Below are 9,936 nucleotides of genomic sequence, written 5' to 3' on the forward strand. Positions count from 1 at the left end.
TTCATTGGGGTGGTTTTTTTACGTGGCGGGTCCCAAACCCAGCGCACAACCCTATGCAGGGAATGTTTCGCCTTCTCACTTTAGCTCACCTTCGAACGGATGTTCTTAGGCTACCCAGAGGATACTTGGTCAAAGACCGGAAGTCGTGAGCTAAAAGAATCGTTTCTGGCCACTCCCACGTGAATGGCGATCAGAAAACTTTCCTCACTTGCGTGAACTTCTACACATGACTCCATCCTCCTGTAAAATGTAAAGTTACTCAACATCATTAAGGAAAAATTGATTTTGTCAACTCTTCAGCTTTAGCGTAATCATAACTTTTCTAAGATATTTACTATAACTGGTTCATTGCAGCTAATTATCACTCGATATGTTAGTGATCAGCCTAGTGCCTATATGTCAATAAAATGTTTTCGCTATTTGATATTGTATTGTAAGCGCGTTCTTATCTTTGATAGATAATTTGTTGAATTTTTGACATTTCTGACTTGTAAAAGAATGCGGCCGAGCTCTGGTCAACTGTTATAACTTTTTTTTAAACAAGTAACAAGTGTTAGAACTGAATTAAGATTTTTAATTTCGAACTAATTATAATATTATACGTACTTTGCAAAATATAGTTTAAAATCGAACTTCTTATTAAGACATAATGTTTTTAAAGTATAATAGAGTTATGAGCCACCTTTTAATTATTTTATTATTTATTGGTAGAAGAAATCTACTTTAATTAAATTTTCATAAATATGTTTTCTCAGAGCATCAAAGATCACTTGTTTGTTTTGTAATTAATGTTTAATTCTAACTTAATGAAGCTTAATTGTTATAGCTAATAATACTTACAGTTATAAGTGGGCATGTTCAGAACATAGTATTTCATATTGAATTGTTATTGTATTATTTTCCGTTACAAGATTTTTTCTTAAACAAAAAATAGTGGTTATTTATTACTAAATCAATATACCATATACTAAACCTCCAAAAGCACAAAAAATATGCGCATACGACTGTGTTCAAAAATTAACGGAAATTTTCTTTTTCTTTTTTTTTAATATTTTTTACACACTATTGTTGTAATTTTTTAGCGAAACGATTTTAATTTTTGTGCTTGTAAAGCAAGAATCGTTGTTCGCCGAAAGGTCACTTTTACATGGAGTCATATGTTCGGCGAATAGTGAGGCTTTAGTATCGCTAGAGTATTGTTTTTGACCCAGAATTCACGGACCAACAACTGTAAGCAGGTGAATTTTCTTGGTGCAAAAACCATGAATGAACCAAGAACACAGTAAGTATAACCTTGATGTTTGAACGCACTTGTCAAGCCAGGATAATTCCAATGTGACGATTGAGCCTTAAAAGGTTGATTATTTCCGTAAACCTATGTTTCGTCACCTATTAAACATGTTTAGTGATTCTTTAACAACAACAGAATATTCAAACCCAAAAAATGTCATGGCTTATGCCAGTTGATATGCCAACATCATCTTCTCTTCTCTGATTGTTATTCGGCGATCTTTTATAACTAGAGCTTTAAGGTTTAAATTGTTGTTAATGAGCTGAGACGTGCGGAGCGCTCATTATCTTCAAGGCTTTCACGGCCATCAGAAGTCTTAGCCACCATAGACCTTTGTTAACATTTCGCACATTTTGTTACAATTTATTAAGTATTTGACGTAGAATTTTTTAGGTATTCAGGCTCGTCTAACGGCTAACAATCTGCCGGCTACATTTTTATATGTATTCTCTAGTATATCCTTTGCGCACTCAACGTAGAAATTCTAAACTATTTCACTTTCCGCCCAGAGCGTTTTAAACCTTCTTTGTTTTTTAGGCTAAACAAACACGACTTTTGCAGAAATTCGAAGTCAAACAACACACAAGTAACGAAAAGCGTGTCTGCTCTTGGTAAAATTAATTTGCTCGCTTATTACTTCTCACAAGTGTGGATAGCAGGATATTATGTTATTGCTATTTATAATTAGTATATTTTACATAAACACTTAACAGCAAGTCACGTCACGAGCCTAAAACTTAGATCCATCCATATTGTTTTACTACCAACCATTCCATAGGGAATGTGCGAAGTTTCCATGACAATTTAAAGAGTTAAGCTCAGAAAAGCTACAATAACAGTAAAGGCTAATTTAGTATCCAAAAATATCTTTTAAGGCACCAACTCCGTTATTTCAGTACTATTTATGTATTGCAAGTATTCAAAAGACAACAACACTGTGTATATAACCAAAGTAAACGTTTAGTACATATATAGGTGGAGTGTGTAGATAGTTATTATGCAGAGTATTCGGGGTCATTCCGCTTGACAGTCATGTGTTTAGCTATCAAGGTTTAAAGCATATGGGTTAACATTTTTACTGTTGTGCGACTAAAATAAATTGATGCGAAATTTCCGGACGACATGACATAAGCTTTAACGAACTAAGAAATACTTTTGTATATAACTTTGACTTTAAGTTAATTTCTTAAAGAACTGTTGGCAAAAAAGTAGCATACCGATATTGTAATTGCTAGAGCATGTCTCTTTGTGCGTTGAACAGGATACATTAAGATTGCTACGATGTTTGTAACACCCAGAAGTAAATTTCGAATACTCTATAAAAGCTATTATGATTAGCGTGAGTAATCCTCACCAAGAAGCTGCTCATTTGTTGGAGCCGCCGGTATCGGACAAGCATTGCACTTAGCTGGCATACAAACTGAAAGATCGGGTTTTAAAACTTGTAGGGAACACTTTTTCATTTGACGACATATCTTCGCGAAATTTAGCATGGATACTTGTCAAAGCTAACGATTTAATCTTCGACGAAATTTTTCCAATTAGGTTACAAACTAAACGATCAAACGTAAGTCCTTCTATGGAAAACTCGTTTATTGCTCAAAGTATCTGTACGAAATTTGTCACAGATTTTTACCCAAGCCGTCACTACAATCTTGTTATAAAGTCTTCAAATCAGACGTATAGCTCAGCGTATAGCTGCATATAAAATGATGGATCAAAATCAGAATATAGATCTTTCTTTCTGTGACAAGTGAAGCTTTGATGGAGCCGAAGTTAATTTTCTTTTACTTCTTTTATTTGGCTGATGAATGCTTCTACCTTTTACGATTTGATTTTCTTAATGCTTGACCTGCTTAATACGTAATAATAAAGCACTACCTACAAAAGCCTGCCTTAAATATGGGAACCAAAGTGCTCTGAAATTTTCATTATTAACTTATTAAGTTAAGTTGCCATTTATCGGAGATTATTTTTATTCTATTATAGTTAAAAATGTTTATGATAAGGATTTCACGGAATTCACAAATTTTAACACTAATCCCTTACCATGGCAGTTAGGTGGGAAACACACCAATAAGCAGACAACCTTTTTTATGCAAAGTGGTGGATGTGTTGCTATATTTTATATTTGACGCTTGCGTGGAAAGTTTTTGGAACTAAAATTTGTCAAACTCAGCAAAATACCTGGTAACTGCACATCTGTGTTAATTATAATTTATAATATATATTGTAATATAAGGTTTGACAAAGCAGAAAGTGAATATAGATGTCAAATCTGAGATGTCATGTTGATGAAATTAACAGAATTTCTTGAGTGTTCGCCTACAAATTCAACTGAGGACACTCCTTGTCAAAAAGTAATTTATTTCGGCGTTTACTCGCCGAAGTGTAATGTGTACTCCTTTAGAAATCATCGGCTCAACTGGAAACTCTGAAATACCTGCATAAGTGCTGCGATGGAGGATTTTACCTTTATTAATTCGCCATGAAATTTTCATTTCCTTCTTCATTACGTTTCCATCGCCAGCAAAATGCTAAAATACCGTAGATCTAAATACGAAGCAATAAAACGAAATATCCTAGTTCCGAAAGAATTTCCACCAAAGGACAGCACATTGTGGCAAACAATTGCAATTAGCGTTAAGTGTTTGGCCTTGGAGACGCTGAAAAACAAGCCCAGCAATGAAACGAGAACAGCTAGGAATGAAGGCGAACAAGCAAAAGGACGAAAATGACAGTCACGCGTTAGTATGTTGGCACTATGACGTTCCAAACAGTCAAATATACGCAGACATAAATATATCACTCATACAAGTACTCTCAATGGAAGAAAATTTTACAGTTTTGTCACTTTACTGACAACGAAAATCGTTCGAGAACCTGCGTATGCAATTAAACTTATTCTCTCATTATGAAATGGTGAGTCAGACGGGTAGTGGTTAATTGTCAGAGGAAAGATCGTGTTTGGAAAGTTTGAAGTTATAATTGTAGCATGCTGGAGTATATAATTATATGTATTACCGAGGTGTTTGCTGTATCAGGCGTAACAATGAATTTGAAAATTTCTTTTGTACGAATAATATACACACGTGTATCTTAAACTTTTGAAATCTTTTGTTGGAAGTTGGTTTTCTAAGAATCATATGAACATACTGCTAAGAACTACAGGCATATTCAGAGTTAGAGCTTGTGTACAGGTGGGTAGATAGGTATGAGTGCTGCAGTTCTGGGCTCAATTAACGCAGGATATTTTGTTATACTACGGTAGAATTATTTTATCGTTTCCGCTTTGTGCTCCAACAACGTGGTGGAATCAATTAAACTACGTTAATTCTCTGCTTTTCGCGGACAATCATTCAAGCTTTTACTGTAGTAAACATCTAGTCCGTTTTTCACCCCACATAGGTATAACGTTTGCAGCGCTTCTTCCATAATCACACTGATTGAGGAAGGCAATATCCCAATTCAATCATCTGATTTTGGTATGAATATAATATTTGGTTATAAATATTGTTTTATTTTTGTATATTTTGTAATTGGTGCTCCCTTATTCTACATTTTACATTAGCTGAATGCGTTCGAAATTACTGAGGGCACCATCGTCTCTTTGTAGTTATTCGTATTTTTATGCGCAATATTTCTAAACAGAATACAGATTCGTACATTAATTTAACTTGGTACCTGAGGTTCCGCTCTATTTCGCCTTTCTTTTAGAAATGTGTGTGTGTGTGTGTTTCTATACAAGCAAAGCAAGGGTTTCCGGAATTTTAACTTTAGATTTGACTGTCATTCGTAAATTTATACGACCTTCGCGAGTTCGGTATATTCGAAAGAAGAAAACGAGGAAAGATTAAGCCCAAAGCACTCATCTTTATTCCCGCTGACTGTCTGACATACATAGCTGAAAAACCGCAAAGCACGAAAGAGAAGAAATTTTTGTAAAAGTGTTAATGGTGATAATAATTTTGTTTTGCATGTACAAATAAATTGAAAGCTTTTACATACATACATGTACTATACAAAATTCGACAAAATGGTACTGCTCGATAACGATGTCAGCGTAAGTCATGTGTACTATTCCAATTCGCTACTCTTTGTCTTTGTCCCCTTATCGGGGACCTCCAGCTGTTGCGCTGCTTGACGAGCCATTCAAACAGTCACTGACTATGAACATGTCAACAGAAAAACACACTGATAACACAGTACAACAGCTAATCTGGGGGGTGAGAAATTCCAAGTCAGGGTGATGGTACTAGGTCAGTATAGTAAAACCCTCAAAGGGTTTGGCGTTCGTATGTGTCAGTTTTTTTATGACCTTTTAAATTTTTTCCTTGTTTCCCATGGTTTTCCATCTTAACAAATTAAGTTTTTCCAATCAGGCGTACTAAATGGTCCAGATATACGAAAGCTGATTAAAAATGACGCATTCATCAATATTTTGATTGATATATATTGAATGCATGGCAGGCAATCAAAGAAGTAATAGAAGGCTTGTTGGGAAAGCACCGTTCTAACAAATACGAAACGGTCATAAAAAAAACTGAAACATACGAACGCCAAACCCTTTGAGGGGTTTACTATACTGACCTAGTACCATCACCCTGACTTGGAATTTCTCACCCTCCAGACAATAATATCAAAACTGTTCCACAGTGTAATTTATACATATACTATACTTTATAGATATAAACTTTGCATAAGCTATAAAAGTATTTGCAAATAAAATCTACAGTAAAGTTCATTCCGTTTGGCAGCAAATAAACACTTATGTGAACATTTTTGTACTTGCTTAAGTGTTTTGTCAGAAGTCCTTGAAGATGTAAGTAAATTGTATGAGCATTTTTGAATAAACACTCACCCATTCATATATCTACTTGATAATGCGGTCTAAGACTCTTTCTAAAATGTGGTTTACTTAGATAAATAATTTATATTATGAAATATTTTTCATCATATACTTATAAATTTGAGAGTCTTAAAAAGAATATTTTACTTTGGACTCGCTACTTGTGGACATCGAAAAATCTACGCTCTCTCCAGGGTGTTCGGCAATCATGTGTTCTGTTGCGAGTTAGAAACTCTAAATTGAGAAGTATTTGAGAAGGGGTTCGGCAGGATGGCGTCTCCCTCAACCCTCAACTTCTCCATCTCATGGTATCTCTCTGACCATTCTCGCTTTCTCGCTGCACGAACCTTAACACTCTCCGTCACTAAGTCCATAGTTTACAAACTGGTCGAAAAAGTAAAGACTTGACCTTAATATTGCGATAAAATGACGACTGTCAATATCCCTAAGATTTTAGGTGTGGCATTCGACAGATTGTGCTCCTTCACTACTCACATGACAGCGATTGTTGCTAAAGTGTAGAGCCGCAACAAAATTCTCAATTCGCTAACCGGTAGCACATGGGGAAATGATAAAAGAACGTTATTGGCAACATGCAGTGCAATCGGCGCGTAAGGCTCCGTACTTCATGCATATTTTTTTCTACCTCTTCGTCTCACTTTCTTTATTTTTCATAATGTATATTTCTTACCTCACCACTGCATTAGACAATTCACCATGTAAGTCTAAATTATCAACATAGGCATTTAATAGAAGCCATCAAGATAGTAAATATATTTAGTACTTCCATCTATTAGCGCTTATAACCATTAAACATTCCATAAGCATTTAGAAACTGCTTCTCTCATATAAATTTGAGATTTACTTAATCCAAATCTTTTCTAGCCCAACCCCAAACCCTTCAATGTGTTCAGCTTAATATGTCTAAATTAACATTTACATAATTTTGTGTTAACGCTAAAAGCAACACGCCTACTTAAGTCAGTTAATGTGACATAAAGAAGAAGGCGCTCCCCGCCGCAATCGCTTGCCACATCGACTCGTACGCGTTTTCTCTTTCTTGTACAACTCATCTATTAAGCATGTGGAAGGCATAAAGCCAAAATCAACAAGCAGGCGTCTAACCTATTCCTATAGTCTGACAGTAAACATGTGTGCTTCCACATCCAGACAGTTGTGCCATCAACAAATTAAATTTTTACTTCGGCAGACAGACAGTTGGGCTAAGCTGGAATGTGATTGGTTATTTTTGCTTGTGTTGTCTAATCCCCACATGGCTGAATGATGTGTGTAACTTGTCGGTGTCAACAATCATTCAGTAAATTTAAGAAACATGGCGCTATGCTCAGCGTTATCGAAGGTCTGATGACTTTATTCCAAACCAATTTTATAATTGTTTGGTCTTTCGCTTTATAATTATTTAGTTTAGGAGAACTAAGTTTGTCGCACTGCAAAATTTCATAAGTACGAAGTCACGTTTTCTACATTGGGTAGACTTGCGTTTTGTTTTGAGCAAATGCTCGTCTCTTCCGTTCGAACAAAATAAATTATGATAAAACATATATACTTTGCTCTTTTTTGTACGATTTTCTGATGTATTTTTTATTTTATTTTTCAATTTCTTTCGCACAACGGTATCTTGTGCAACGCCATTGAATTAATGGACCGCAATCACTTTTCTTGCCAATGACGCTCGCGAATGACAGTGCAAGAGCAAATAATTTTTAAATATTTTTTATTTATGTAAATAAATATGTTTTTCACAGTTGTCGAGGAAAAATAATAAATAAATAAATGGTAGCACTGTTTCACAAACATTCAACGGGCATTTCATATCATTGCTCTCCTTGCCTATATTTGCTTGAATATTTACGTCGACCGATTCTCATACAATTATAAGCATAATATTTATACTCTTGCAACCTGTTGCTAAAGAGTATAGTAGTTTTGTTTACCTAAAACTAATCGAGTTAGATATAGGATTGTGTACATGCAAGTTACCAGTATGAAGAGATGATTATGTATTTTAGGAAAAAATAGATAAAATCGGGGCGATTCTACCCCCAACTTCCATATAATATACATGCATAATGATTATTGTTTTTCCAACAAACTTTACGTCGAATATGGGTTATATAGCGTATATATATCTATGTATATATATAAATTTGCTTGGATACCGATCCTCTGGTTGACGTTTTATACCTCAAAGTATTTTTCTTGCTTTGATTGGAAATTACTTTGAGTATAAAATGTTCGGTTGCTTCCGAACTTGGCATTTCCTTACTTGTTTATGCTTGTTTACTACGCATCAATAATGGGGAATAAAATAGCGATAAAAAAGTGGCATCGGTTTAGAAAGTTGTGAAGGTCAATATGCAATGACCATAACATATTACAGTTCGATTGCGCTCTCAGCCCTATTCATTCACAGGATATATCTGTATGTTTAAATGTATATGGAATTTTGTATTGTATTTAATTATAGTATTTCTTTGTCGAAGGCGAATAATTTTTCATTAACTGCTGCCGACGAACATTGTAATGCAACAACACTAACGTCAACTCTCTCTGAAGTTTATTCAAATAACTCACATATTTGCTGATATATGCGGTATCAGGAGGAATGAAAATGTTTTTACTAAATATATCGGAAATATTTATCTGATTCAACCTGTTCTGAACATATATGCATACTATTATTAGAAACGGAGTCTCTACGAGTTTTATAATACATATCACAGATTGACCGACATTTTCGATAAAAAGTTCGCAATTGGAACTTTGGTCTACATACTCCAACGATTCGTATTAGACATCCATGCTCTCCGCAATGATATTGAAAAACTATACAGCTGGTGCCACAAAAATAAACTAGATTTGAATACCAAAAAGTGTGTACCTGTGTCATACTCACGATCACACTCTCGAACGCCAGCTAAGTACAACTTAAACAATGTGGCAATTAGCGAAGTTGAGCACGTAAGAGACCTGGGCATCATCATAGACAATAAAATGACTTTTAACAAGCATATTGTATTTTATAATCAGGACTAACAAGGATTTCTCGAAACCCAATTCATGATTACAACTTTTTGCTACTCTGGTTCTTCCAATTTTGAAATAGGAGGGCATAATTTGGCCTCCTGTCACCGACACCGAAATGAAGCGTATCCAAGAAATACAAGTGTAGCTCAGTAAGAGAGTAGGCGTGAGGAACTTTCTGCAGCACATAGTTTAATCAAAGGCACCTACAACTACTACAGGTATCTGACTTAATATTTTTTATACTCTCGCAACAAATTTGCTAAAGAGAGTATTATAGTTTTGTTCACATAACGGTTGTTTGTAAGTCCTAAAACTAAAAGAGTCAGATATACGGTTATATATACCAAAGTGATCAGGGTGACGAGTAGAATTGAAATCCGGATGTCTGTCTGTCCGTCTGTCCGTCCGCCCGTGCCAGCTGTAACTTGAGTAAAAATTGAGACATCATGATGACACTTGGTTCACGTATTTCTTGGCTCCATAAGAAGGTTATGTTCGAATATGGGCAAAATCGGCCCACTGCCACGCCCACAAAATGGCGGAAACCGAAAACATATAAGGTGTCATAACTAAGCCATAAATAAAGATATTAAAGTGAAATTTGGCACAAAGGGTCGAATTAGGGAGGGGCATATTTGGACGTAATTTTTTTGGAAAGGTGGCGTGGCCCCGCCAACTATTAACTTTTTTGTATATATCTCGAAAACTACTCTAGCTATGTCAACCAAACTGTATAGAGTCGTTTCTT

Source organism: Bactrocera latifrons, unplaced genomic scaffold (assembly GCF_001853355.1).
Source record: "Bactrocera latifrons isolate USDA-ARS-PBARC rearing strain unplaced genomic scaffold, ASM185335v1 scaffold_3, whole genome shotgun sequence".
Taxonomy (NCBI): Eukaryota; Metazoa; Arthropoda; class Insecta; order Diptera; family Tephritidae; genus Bactrocera; species Bactrocera latifrons.